Raw genomic sequence first — 13,454 nt, 5'->3', positions numbered from 1 at the left:
TAAGGATTGTTTGTTATAAACTGCAATAAAGATTAAGTTTTGTCTCTCGAGGTCACACAGGCTGCTAGAAAGAAGAGAGATGGTGGATGTTTTTGCCTCTTTAGCTACACTAGAGGTGTGTTTCTATGGATGATTATGATGGTTGGTCCACTGCTTTAACCCTCCTATTGTCCTCGAGTCAAGGAAGGAAGGGAGGAAGAAGGAAAGAAGGAAGGAAGGAAGGAAAGTAGGGAGGAAAGGAAAGGAAAGAAGGAAGGGATGAAGGAAAGGAAGGAAGGACGGAAGTAAGAAGGAAAGGGAGGGAGAAGGGAAAAGAGGAAGGGAAGAAGGGAGGAAAGAAGGAACGAGGGAGGGAGGGAGAAAGGAAAAGAGGAAGGGAGGAAAGTAGGGGGGAGGAAAGAAAGAGAGAAGGAGGGAGGGAGGAAGGTCAATTTGACCTGGGAGGACGACACGAAGGTTAATACAATCTGAAATATCTCAACAACTATTGCATGGATTGGCATAACATTTTGAGCAGACATTCAGTGGAATTAATGTTACTGTTTTCTATTCAAATATTATTCCATTTAAACGTTATTATTTTTATACTGTTTTGATGACTGATTTATGTGTTTAACATGATTAAAAGGTCCAAAACTTGAGGTAAATGTATATAAAATGCTAATTAAAAGCCTGTTCTGAATGCTTAGTTTGTGAAGTTACCTCTACTTCCTCCTCGTGATGACGTCAGATTGTTTCGGCATGCCTACAAACGGCACATGGTTGGTTGGTTTGTTGTCCTCTTGCACATTACGATTGGATTTTAGCTTGAACATGTACAGAAGTATTTGATACATTCATATTTTGAGTAAAGAATGAGTAAAAGAGGTTGAAGTGCAATCCACTAATGTTTATTAATGTAATCTCGGGAACTGTTGAACGCCAGCTGAGTCACATTTTCCTGAAGCTGACCAATCACAACAGCTAAAACGGCCTGTTTCAGACAGAGGCTGAACTGAGGGGCTGCATACAGGACCAGTATAAGATACATAAGGACTGTAAATCATGCAAACATGTTCCAGCAGATACCTAGAATATAAATATAGACTTGAGGAAGCCCTCGTAGCTGAGAGGTTACAGCACATACTGTATACCGGCAACATCCCTGTTTGAATCTGGCAAGGGACCTTTATTGCATGTCCCATTTCTCTCTCTCCCCTTGCTTCCTGTCAGCTTCTCTCCAATAATGACAAAAAGCCCAAAATAATATTAAATATAAACTTGATATGTCCCCTTTAATATAAAAAGTTATAATGTAAGATCATGCCAAACTAGTTGATATGGTGTTTTATTGACAATTTACTGTTTTTAAGCAAGTTGAATTATTTGGTACAAAGTTTTTATGGTTACACCACTAAGACATTTTTGCCATAATCCTCTAATATATTCTCTCAAAATGGATTAAAAGCAGAAATTTGATGCTGGGTCCACAAAAAAAGGATGTGTGCAAGTTATTCATATGTTTATTTTCACATTTTAACCCCTTTAAATTTGACTAAACCACATGGTGACAAAAAAACCCTTATACAAAAACCATCATATGCATGTATGTTTTCAGGTAGTGATATTGTTGCGCTGCCACAGATGTTTGTGAATTGAAGGAGCATACTGTGTTGTGACCTTGTGTATAAAATCCTTAATATATAATTCCTTACATATATAATGCATTATGGCTCTTGGGATGCCATTGTCAATGTCGGTTCAGTATCAGCTATTAGATTCTCGTTAAATTCGGTGCAGATACTCCTGGTGTCAACAGGTGCAGTCCCTCCTCTAGCGCCTCTAGCAAGGCAAAGTTTTCAGTTCTCCTGTGACATACATCAACATCTAGTTGATGGATTGGCACAAATTGTGAACAGATGATATTTTCCATACACTGAATCCCACTGAGTCTGGAGAACATCCGACTTTTCCTCCACTGCCACATGACACAAGAAGTTTCAGTTTCAGGTCTCAACAACTAATGGATGCTAATTTGTTTCAGATATTCATGCACCAGTCAAGATTATTTTAAATAATAATGGTGATCCCTTCACTTTTCATCTAGCGCCACACAACCCGGATGAAAACTGAAATTCGTCCAGTGTTTCAGTTTATAAGAAAATACTGAAATCATCTTTTCGTCAGCCTCTAATTCACTTTGTGTTTAGCAGAAGTTTGCATGCTAAATCCCTAGATTTACCCTCCTGTTGTGTTCAAGTCAAGGAAGGAAGGAAGGGAGGAAGGGAGGTAGAAGGAAGGATGGATAGAGGAAGGGAGGAAGAAGGAAGGAAAGGAGGGAGGAAGAAGTAAGGAAGGATAGAGGAAGGGAGGAAGAAGGAAGGAAAGGAGGAAGAAGGAAGGAACGTATAAGGGAGGGAAGGATGGAAGGGAGGGAGGATGAAGGAGGGAGGGATGGAGGAAAGAAGGAAGGGAGGAAGGAAAGGAAGGAAGGAACCAAGGAAGGAGGGAGGGAAAGAAGGACAGAAGGAACCAAGGAAGGGAGGAAAGAAGGAACAGTCAAAACAGATGGGGTCAATTTGACCCGAGAGGACGACACAAAGGTTAAAATGGGCTGCTAGAATGGCTAGAATCATAATAAACATTTATCCAAGCTAGAAATATAGTCTTTCACCAATATGGAAATGATTATGTTGTACTGAGCAGTGATATTTCGGCTATATAGGGCAATCAGCTTTGCTTTGCATTGTTCACCCCTGAAACTACCATAGAGCCTACCACACCTATAGAGACCCTGAGGCACAGAGAGAATATTACTGAATATGAATCTAGGTCCAGTGATTGAACCATCAAGCTCGTATTGTACATATAGCAAGAAAAATCTACATCCTAATAAGATAAGCAAATCACTTCACTTGTGGTCTCTTGCCTTGCAAAAAAAGAAAAAAAGTCTCATCTGGCATCTCAGAGGAATCTAAATGTGCATTGCTATTTTCAGTGATTTGGTTGCAGCACATGCACATATTTTTGGACGTGGTTGTAGCGTTTCCCTGAGCAAAATCTCTCAGGTTTATTCACAGACTGTACATGTTGTAAACCAGAGGAGAAGACTTTGAAACAGGCATTATGTGGGCAGAAATCTTGGCTGCTGTGACATGAAAAATATCCACCTCCTCTGTTGCAGAGTGAGTGTACTTATCATTAATAGGCTTCCTTTGTTTCTTAAGCTTATCTTGCTGTTGGTAATTAAACATCAAGTAGCTTTTACAAGTGTGTTGTCAAACCATGTGCAACACAGCAACATAATGCACTAAATGTGTCCTCTGACCTCTTGACTCTGCGTAACGTCAATGTTCACATGTATGCTCTGTGTCTGAACATGAAAAAAACATCCTGTCTAAAAGCAAACTGGTGTATCTGTCATCTCTTCACACCGTTTAATACGAGACAGGCAGGCTGCCACAAGGGTTACTGCATTTATGCAAATGATTGATATGAAACACAACGGCCACCATGTATTTCATATTCATTGGACGGCTTTGGAAGGAGGTAATTGGCAGTCGCAAGGCCACGACGGGATTAGTAACCCTCTTAACCTTTTCCAACAAAACAGAAAAAAGTTTGTATCCATTTGAACCAATTCGTTTGACTTCCCTGCACATTTATTTCTTGACTTAACTCCAGGTCCCTTTCATGCATGAGCTATTAAATCACAGAGTAATATATATGTTTAGTTTTTGTTTTTACACTTGAAGAAAAATCTGTATCATTTAGTATATATTTCAATTTGAAGGAAGGAGTTATAAGAAGCTGTCCACATGCATCAACGGTATAAAAGTGAGTTAATGGGACTCTATATAGGTTTGGAAAAGCATGTTTTTATTGTTGAAAACTATTCAAGTGTAAAATATATCATAATTTTAAATAAAACATACAAAATAAGGTAAAAATCTAAATATAAACCAGGGAGGAAGAATATACCCTTTGGCATGTAACATCTACTAGAGTTAAAAGATGTATTTTGAGGCACAGAAACAATGTGATCAAAATCTGGATACATGTATTTTTAACATTTCATTTAGATAAATAGATAGATACTTTATTGTAATTGCACATAAAATACAACAAAACCTCATCTAGCCTTCGTCATCCCAGCAGCATACATTAAAATAAATACACATATATGTATATAAACACAGATGTATGCAGTAAAGTGCAGCAGTAGTAGCATATATTTATATATATATATTGCACCTTTTTTTTTACCTGTCCAATTTTCTGAGAATAAAAGGATTTAACAGATATTCCTGAGGCACTTGGTGCATCTCTTCTTCTTCTGTCATTTTGAATTCATGATGCAATATCTCAAAATGATGAAGAGATACAAAGACAATAATCAAACTGGAATCGTAGAAAACGCTTTGGGGGGTCCGTCACCTGGTGTTTAAATTATTCAAAATGGCCTCCGAATAATATCCGTCCACTGTAATGGACACCATGCATGAAGGACTTCAGCGAACGAACACAAGGTTGCTCGAGCTCTCACTCACTCACTCGCTCAATCAGAGGGTCGTTCAACCGAGCAGAGGCCGAGCAGCGAGAGAAGGTTTCACCTCAGCAGCAGCAGCAGCAGTCGTATGAGGTCAGTGCTGCCATGCATGAATCCATTGTATTAACCCTTTGTGTTCATCCTCTTACCCCAGCTTAAAGATCACAACATTTGATTCCCAAGGTGAATTATGTTTAACTTGAACCAGAGGAGGAGCTCTTGGCTGCAGCACGATACCACAATACTATCAGAATATATCAAAGCTTTCCTGTCTTTCTACACTCACACTGTTTAAATCACACTCACATGCCTTTCTGGAGGATAATAATGTCCTTCAGCCTTTATTCAGCTTTATATATTGTTACAATAACAACTACAACTGCTGTCAAGGATGGCATTGTCAACCCGTGTGCCTTTAAATTGTTTAAATTGTTTAATATGGCCTACCGTTACAAATATTGCTACTGTGTTTGCACATTTTTATATTGCATATTGCACTTTATTGCCCTTCTAAATAATCAATGTTTTATTTATGTCTTAAATGTTTTTATGCCTCAGTTATATTGTTGTCTGACCCTCAGTATAATGACAATAAAGCTATTACTTATATTACTTCTACTACTCCCTTAATAGCACTCTCAAAGGCTTCTGATAACAATGATCGCAGCATTTATTATTTAAACTATGGCTATGTTTACACGGAAATTATCTGAACAGAAAGCGCAAAAGTGGCATTGCTTTCTCACTTTTTATTCCGCGTTTAGACGATCGTTTTTTGGGGGGAAATCTGCGCGCATATGGTGACCCAAAAGTTTGTGGAATTCAATGTTGTATGCACGCCAGGCGGCCACAAAGTCCGCGTGCCTGTGTAGAACCTTCCCTCTACTTCTCTCTCTAGTAGCGCGAAATGGAAAACCAAAACATGGCCACTTCTCTCCCCCCTCCTCTGTCATTGTCGGCCATGCTGCAGCAGACAGGTATCAGCAGAAGGATAGGTACGTGACATCACATGGATGAGCGTCTGTCACCTAGGTTACCGCAGCAAAAACTCTGCTGCATTTAAGGAAGACTTTTTTACCCTTTAGGCGGGAACGCGACGGTGGAGCGTTTTTAAGATTTCCACTCTGGAGGGTGGTTTCACTTTTTTTTGCGTTTTTAAGCCTCAAAAACAGCGTCACCGTCTAAACGAAAGGCACATCTGATAAAATATTTTGTCTTTTTCACCCGCGAGCGTTGTCGTGTAAACAGGGCCTATATTCCAAGTTTTTTTAATTGTTTTAAATCAGGTCTTTCTAGTAGAGTTCAGGCTGTTGTTGCTGCTGGTTTTAAATAAAGTCACCATATGGTTGATAAAGGTGTCCCACAGGGATCAATGTTAGGTCCTGTGCTAATTACTTTATCTATAAACCATATTTATTTACTAACTTTGTATTTTCCATTTTGTTTTGGCCCATTTATTTTCAGGCTGAGACACAACATGAAGACAGCCAAAAGAGACAGATTGCTGATTTTTAATGACTGATGTGTTTATTTACAATGTGTGTTTGAATAGACTGAGTTATGCACAGACTCCACAGTGGACATAGGCCAAGACAAATCTAACTATGACGATGATAAATAACAAAATCAGAGAAACCAGATTACAATCACTTCGTTACCTAGAATAAACAGGAGGAAACAGAATGAATGGAAACAACAACCAACGCCTACAAATCCCTGAAGGACAAAAGCCATCAATGTGGCTTGATCAACATTTACACGAACCCTCAGCCACCTGCTGACGTACTGTCTTGTATGCCAATGGCTTTACCGCAAACAAGGCTTTCTCCAGGTCTGTTATATTTATTTAAACTTCCTGAGACCCGAGCTTTTGATTGGTATTCATCTTTAATTTCTCCTAGATATTTTGGAATAAGTGCCTGATAAGTACAAAAAAAAACAATGTTCTCACATGGGGACGATGTATAACAATTGATTCACCAGTGTTTAAAACTATGTATTTCCTTACATTTACACATCCCTACAATGTATTGGGGCCATGTATGTAAAGAAAAATAAAATAAAAATACTCAGCTGGAGGAGGGGGGGTAATATTTCAAGAAAAAATCTCAGAATTTCTGAGATTAAATTTGCGAATCTGCAAGAAAAGGCCCAAGTCCGGTATTTAGGATTATATGGTCTTATTTGCTCTAAACTTTAACAGTCCACATTACCGTCTACACTGGATTGATCTATGTTTTTTTGGGGGTGACTGGAGGATATATGTTCACGCTGCTGCCACTACTGTACTTTTAAATCAGCTTTAAAATACTCAGGTGCCATCTACCACAGCACCATTCAATTCATTACTGCAGACTGCTGAGTCATCACGGTGAGTTATATAAGACAAGAGCGGAGGGACATTGTTGATATCTAGAGGGCATCAGCGTATCTTTGTTTTCATTTATAAAACCCGGCCCTGCCATGAATTAAGCTTTTACTAAACTTATACATTTTCAGTTGTTGTCAGAAAGGTGATGATTGAATGTTACTATGGAAATGTAATAGGTTATAGATTAGATGTTATTCTATTTAAAATGTAATGATGTAAATATTTAACCTTCGTGTCGTCCTCCCGGGTCAAATTGACCCTGTCTGTTTTGACTGTTCCTTCTTTCCTCCCTTCCTTCCTTCCTTCCTTCCTTCCTTCCTTCCTTCCTTCCTTCCTTCCTTCCTTCCTTCCTTCCTTCCTTCCTTCCTTCCTACCGTCTGTCCTACCTCCCTCCCTCCTTCTCTTTTTCTTTCCTTCCTCTCTCTTTCCTCCCTTCTTCCCTCCTTCCTCCCTCCTTCCTTTCCTTCCTCCCTCCCTCCTTTCTTTCCTTCTTCCTTCCTTCCTCCCTTCCTCTTTTCCTTTCTCCCTCCCTCCCTCCTTCCTTCTTTCCTCCTACCTTCCTTTCTCCCTTCCTCCTTCCTTTCCTTCCTTCCTTCCTCCCTCCCTCACTTCCTTCCTTCTTCCTTCTTCCTTCCTCCTTCCTTCCTTCCTCCTTTCCTTCCTTCTTCCTTGCTTCCTTCTTCCTTTCCTTCCTTCTTCCTCCCTTCCTTCCTTCCTCCCTCCCTCCCTCCTTCCTTCTTCCCTCCTTTCCTTCGTTCTTCCTCCCTCCCTCCAACCTTCCTTCCTTCCTTCCTTCTTCTTTCTTCCTTTCTTCCTTCCTTCCTTCCTTCCTTCCTTCCTTCCTTCCTTCCTTCCTTGACTTGAGGACAACAGGAGGGTTAAATTACTTCATTTAAACCTTACTTTTTAAAGGTTTTTCATGGATACTGACATGATTCCCTTTTCATCCCTAATTAAATCATGTCTTTATCTCAAGAAACTATTTTGCCATTCTCTGATCTTTTCATCATGATATCAGTAAATATAATCTTCCTCTTTAAATATGAAATTAGTAATTGTGTGCATACTTACAGTAAATTAAAATATGCAAAAATCTAAAATGGTAATTAGCCGTAAACAACAGAGATCTTGAAGTCTTAAATTAAAGCTATACGCCTCGAGAAATAAAACAACCCATTTGCTGCAATTATAATCAAAAATCACAACAACAAAGAAAAAAGGGACCTTCACACTGAATATGAATCACCGTGACTCACTGTGGAGGATGAAAAGCCAGAGAATCATGACACAGGTCCACTGTTGGCAAAAAAAATAAAAAAGTACTCAATTCATTTATCATCCCAACATAAAAACGCTGTCTTTCTTTCTTCTATGCAGCTTCCTCCCTCCCTCCTTCTCTCTTTCTTTCTTTCCTCACTTCCTTCTTTCCTTCCTCTATCCCCCTTTCTTCCTTCCTTCTGTCCTTACTTCCTCCCTCCCTCCTCCTCTCTTTCTTTCTTTCCTCACTTCCTTCTTTCCTTCCTCTATCCCCCTTTCTTCCTTCCTTCTTTCCTTCCTTCCTCCCCTCCTTCTTTCCTTCCCTCTCCCTCCCTCATTCTTTCCTTCCCTCCTTCCTTCCTTCCTTCCTCCCTTCCTTCCTTCCTCCGTCCCTCCTTTTCTCTTTCTTTCCTCCCTTCCTTCTTTCCTTCCTCCATTCCCCTTCCTTCCTTCCTGGTGTCCTTCCTTCCTCCCTCAATCCTACCTTCCTTCCTTATTTCCTCCATCCTTCCTTTCCTTCCTCCCTTCCTTCTTTCCTTTCCTCCCTTCCTTCCTTCCTTTCCTTCCCCCCTTCCTTCTTTCCTTTCCTCCATTCCTTCCTTCCCTCCTTCCTCCCTTCCTCCTTCTCTCTTTCTTTCTTTCCTCACTTCCTTCTTTCCTTCCTCTATCCCCTTTCTTCCTTCCTTTTGTCCTTCCTTCCTCCCTCCCTCCTTCTTTCCTTCCTCCCTCCCTCCCTCCCTCCTTCTTTCCTTCCTCCATTCCCCTTTCTTCCTTCCTTCTGTCCTTCCTTCCTCCCTCAATCCTACCTTCCTTCCTTCCTTATTTCCTCCATCCTTCCTTTCCTTCTTTACTTCCTTCCTTTCCTTCCTTCTTTCCTTTCCACCCTTCCTTCCTTCCCTACTTCTTTCCTCCCTCCTTTCCTTCTCCCTTCCTCCCTTCCTTCCTTCCTTCCCTTTGTTTCACTGACATTTGTGGAATCAATGAATTTGCTTTAGCATTGAGAGCTTTTGTTTTTGATTTTTTTTTTTTTGCTTCCCACATTTGACACACTGTCAGTTGGTTTTATGCCATCTTGCATATCCTCTGTAACTCAAAGAATCATGACACAGGTCCACTGTTGGCAAAAAAAAATAAAAAAAAGTACTCAATTCACATTTATCATCCCAACATAAAAACGCTGTCTTTCTTTCTTCTATGCAGCAAAAACAGCTGTGAAGTTCCCCAGTAAGCTACATCGCTGCGGCCCGCCGTAAAACACTTCAACTCTACTAACTTTAATTACTTATTTTCCACTCCAGGCACCTGCACCTTGTACTTTTCTTTGCAATAATAGACCTCTTTTCAAACCCCTTCAGTGAAGTAAAAGAAGGAGGAAAAAAATGATTCAAACAATAGCAGAGAGAAATAATTTCGTCCATTCATGATATTTTAGGAACTGATTCATTTGAACTTTAAAAAGGAGGCAGAAAGAGAGAGAGAGTAAAATATAATAGTTCTGCTTAACCTTCGTGTCGTCCTCCCGGGTCAAATTGACCCCGTCTGTTTTGACTGTTCCTTCTTTCCTCCCTCCCTCCTTCTCTCTTTCTTTCCTTCCTCTCTCTTTAATCCTTTCCTTCTTTCCTTTCTCCATCCCCCTTTCTTCCTTCTTCCCTCCCTCCTTCTTTCCTTCCCTCCCTCCTTCCTTTCCTTCCTCCCTCCCTCCTTATCTCTTTCTTTCCTCCCCCCTACCTTCCTCCCTTCCTTCTTTCCTCTGTCCTTCTTTCCTTCCTTCCTCCCTTCCTCTTTTCCTTTCTCCCTCCCTCCCTCCCTCCTTCCTTCTTTCCTCCCTCCCTCCTACCTTCTTTCCTTCTTTTTCCTCCGTCTTTCCTTCCTTCCTTCTTTCCTCCGTCCTTCCTTCCTTCCATCTTTCCTCCGTTCTTCTTTCCTTTCCTCCCTTCCTTCCTCCTTTCCTTCCTTCCTTCCTTCCCGCCTTCCTCCCTTCCTTCCTTCTTCCTCCCTTCCAGCCTCCCTTCCTTCCTTATTCCTCCGTCCTACCTTCCTTCCGTCTTTCCTCCGTCCTTCCTTCCTTCCTTCTTTCCTCCGTCCTTCCTTCCTTCCTTCTTTCCTCCGTCCTTTCTTCCTTTCCTTCCTCCCTCCTTTCCTTCCTTCCTTCCTTCCTTCCTTCCTTCCTTCCTCCCTTCCTTCCTTCTTCCTCCCTCCCTTCTTTCTTTCCTTCTTCCTCCCTTCTCTCCTCCCTCCTACCTTCCTTCCTTCTTTCCTCCGTCCTTCCTTCTTTCCTTTCCTTCCAGCCTCCCTTCCCCCCTCCCTTCCTTCCTTCTTCCTCCCTTCCTTTCTTGACTCGAGGACAACAGGAGGGTTAAATCATATATTTATAGAAGCTACGTTTCTATCATTATTATTGTTTGTTGTTGTGATGTATGATGTGAGGCCCTGTCGGAGAGTAATGACCCGTTGCATGTGTGTGGGCATGAGAGTCCTCTCCTCCTGCTCCTTTATGTTATAAACAAACTGCTGAAAATAAAAAGAAGGGAAAATGCCAACGGTGTTATAGCTGTGAATTACCTACTGTGCTGTGGGCGATCGCGATGATGCAACAAGGCAGCTCACCCGAAGGCGCAGAATAAAGGATCTCACAGCGTTCAGAGAGCAGGAGAGAAGCATTTACAGAAGGAGATGCATTAAAATAGCAGTCAGACATACAGGTACGATACTGAACTACAACACAATAACTAATGCTGCATATTATATTTGCCTTTTAACCTTCGTGTCGTCCTCCCGGGTCAAATTGACCCCGTCTGTTTTGACTGTTCCTTCTTTCCTCCCTTCCTTCCTTCCGTCTGCCCTTCCTCCCTCCCTCCTTCTCTCTTTCTTTCTTTCTTTCCTCCCTTCCTTCTTTCCTTCCTTTCTTCCTTCCTTCTGTCCTTCCTCCCTCCCTCCTTCTTTCCTTCCCTCCTTCCTTCCTTCCTTCCTTCCTTCCTTTCCTTCCTCCCTTCCTTCTTTCCTCCCTCCCTCCTTTTCTCTTTCTTTCCTCCCCCCTACCTTCCTCCCCTCGTTCTTTCCTCTGTCCTTCTTTCCTCTGTCCTTCTTTCCTTCCTCCTCCTCTCGTTCTCTCCTCTGTCCTTCTTTCCTCTGTCCTTCTTTCCTTCCTTCCTCCCTTCCTCTTTTCCTTTCTCCCTACCTCCTACCTTCCTTCCTTCCTTATTTCCTCCATCCTTACTTCCTTCCTACCTTCCTTTCTTCCCTCCTTCCTTCCTCCCTCCCTCCTTTCCTTCCTTCTTCCTTCCTTCCTCCCTTCTTTCCTCCCTCCTTAGTCCCTCCTATCTTCCTTCCTTCCTTATTTCCTCTATCCTTCCCTTCTTCCTTCCTTTCCTTGCTCCCTTCCTTCCTTCCTTCCTCCCTTCCTTCCTCCCTCCTTTCTTTCCTTCTACCTTCCTCCCTCCCTTCCTTCCTTCCTTCCTTCCTTCATCCCTTTTTATAGCAGCTGGATCAGATTGAGGCAGACTGAAGCTGTTATTCTGTTGTGATTCCTCTGATTCACTCAGCCACATTTTAACATCCTCTTTAAATGTGTTTAAATGTTCGAGAACCATTCATTTTGTTTATTTTGTTTCCACCTCCATGAGTAAAGGAATCAAAACCTCAGTAGCATTTTCACAAAGTTGATTTAATTCCTCAAAATTAGATTGAGCATGTGAAACATTTTCCTTTGTCTTCATGAGAGCTTTCATTTTTAATCACAGTGATTTTGTCTTCATGATGAAGCTTTTCCATTTTATTGCCCATGCAGGCCTCGGCTGTGAGTTTGGCTTGTCATTTCCCACGCTCCATTTCAACGTCATTTTTCCTTATTTTCCTTTTTGATTTTGTTTTTCTCAGCTTGTGCATTTAAAAAAACGCATCCATTAACCTGCATTTGTTTGACACATTTACCTCCTTTAATTTTACTTTTGATTCCTGAGAATCAAATGAGACAAATCGAATGAGACACTATAGCCTCTTTTCTTTTTTAAACCACAAAGCCATTACTGTCTCTGTCCAATTATTTTGGAGGTACATCTTCCATTTCCCCCCAAACTTCATTTTATTCCTGAGAGCTCCCTAATTAGTTGCTGTATTTTCCACGTTCGCTGTCCACAGGAGAGAAAAGTTAAGCCCTGAAACAGAATAATGGAGATGGCCGAACATTAAACCTCAGCAGGCTAACAGACAGCGGACTGGCTGTGCTGAAAACACCGAGATTGTATGTGCAGTGTGTGCAGGATGTATGAGCACGGAGACGGAGAGGAGGAAGAGGAGTATGTAGACCTTCAGTTTATCATGACAGGTGGTTGACATATCAGTTTTTTTATCAGTCATCCTTCACTAGAACCCAGACGGTGGAAAAACATCAAAGAATCAGAGCTGAACATGTTTTTTCTTTTCGACTTTCTGTGGACACTGTTGCTATTTGGCAGTGAATGAGGCGTGAATATGAAGTACCTCCGTCCTCGTCACTCCATTACCTGCTTTCTGCAGTGCCTCTCATTATAGCCCTCTTCCCCTGGGAGTGCAGGAATCACATGCACTCTGACTGCAGGGCTATTGTGTTGGATGGCATTGTGCTACTGTCAGGTATTTATATCATTATTCCTCCTCCCTCTGTGTGTTTATATAAGCTAATAGCACTTAGAAATACTGAAAGCTACACAAGTAATGCACAGAACATTTAAAATCATCAAAATCTGTTGGATGTATAAGGGTCAATGACAAATAAGGGTTAGCAAGATGAGCAATTCAAAAATGTGTTTAAAAATAGTTTTAAAAGCAGCATCAGGTTTGTTAAAATGTACATTTAGTATTTTTGTTGGTTTTATATAATTTGAAATGACATTTGCACCATTTAAAAAAAAAGCAAAAGTAAGATTGAATGCTCCTGAAAATGTCAAATGGTGTAACCACAAAATATTTTATCCACCTACAGTGTGTTTAAGTGGACTTATACTAATAATTACTTCATTTAAAACAATGTAAATGTTTCCTGATCTCCATGGTTACCAGATTAAATGTAATATTTAGAACAATTGTAATCCATTACCTTTATTTAATATAAAAGTTATAATGTAAGATCATGCCAAACTAGTTGATATGGTGTTTTATTGACAATTTACTGTTTTTAAGCAAGTTGAATTATTTGGTACAAAGTTTTTATGGTTACACCACTTAGACATTTTTGCCATAATCCTCTAATATATTCTCTCAAAATGGATTAAAAGCAGAAATTTGATGCTGGGTCCACAAAAAAAGAATGTGTGCAAGTTA

This window comes from Scomber scombrus, chromosome 20 (assembly GCF_963691925.1).
Source record: "Scomber scombrus chromosome 20, fScoSco1.1, whole genome shotgun sequence".
Lineage (NCBI taxonomy): Eukaryota > Metazoa > Chordata > Actinopteri > Scombriformes > Scombridae > Scomber > Scomber scombrus.
The sequence above is the reverse complement of the archived record's forward strand: the minus strand, read 5'-3'. Positions refer to the sequence as shown.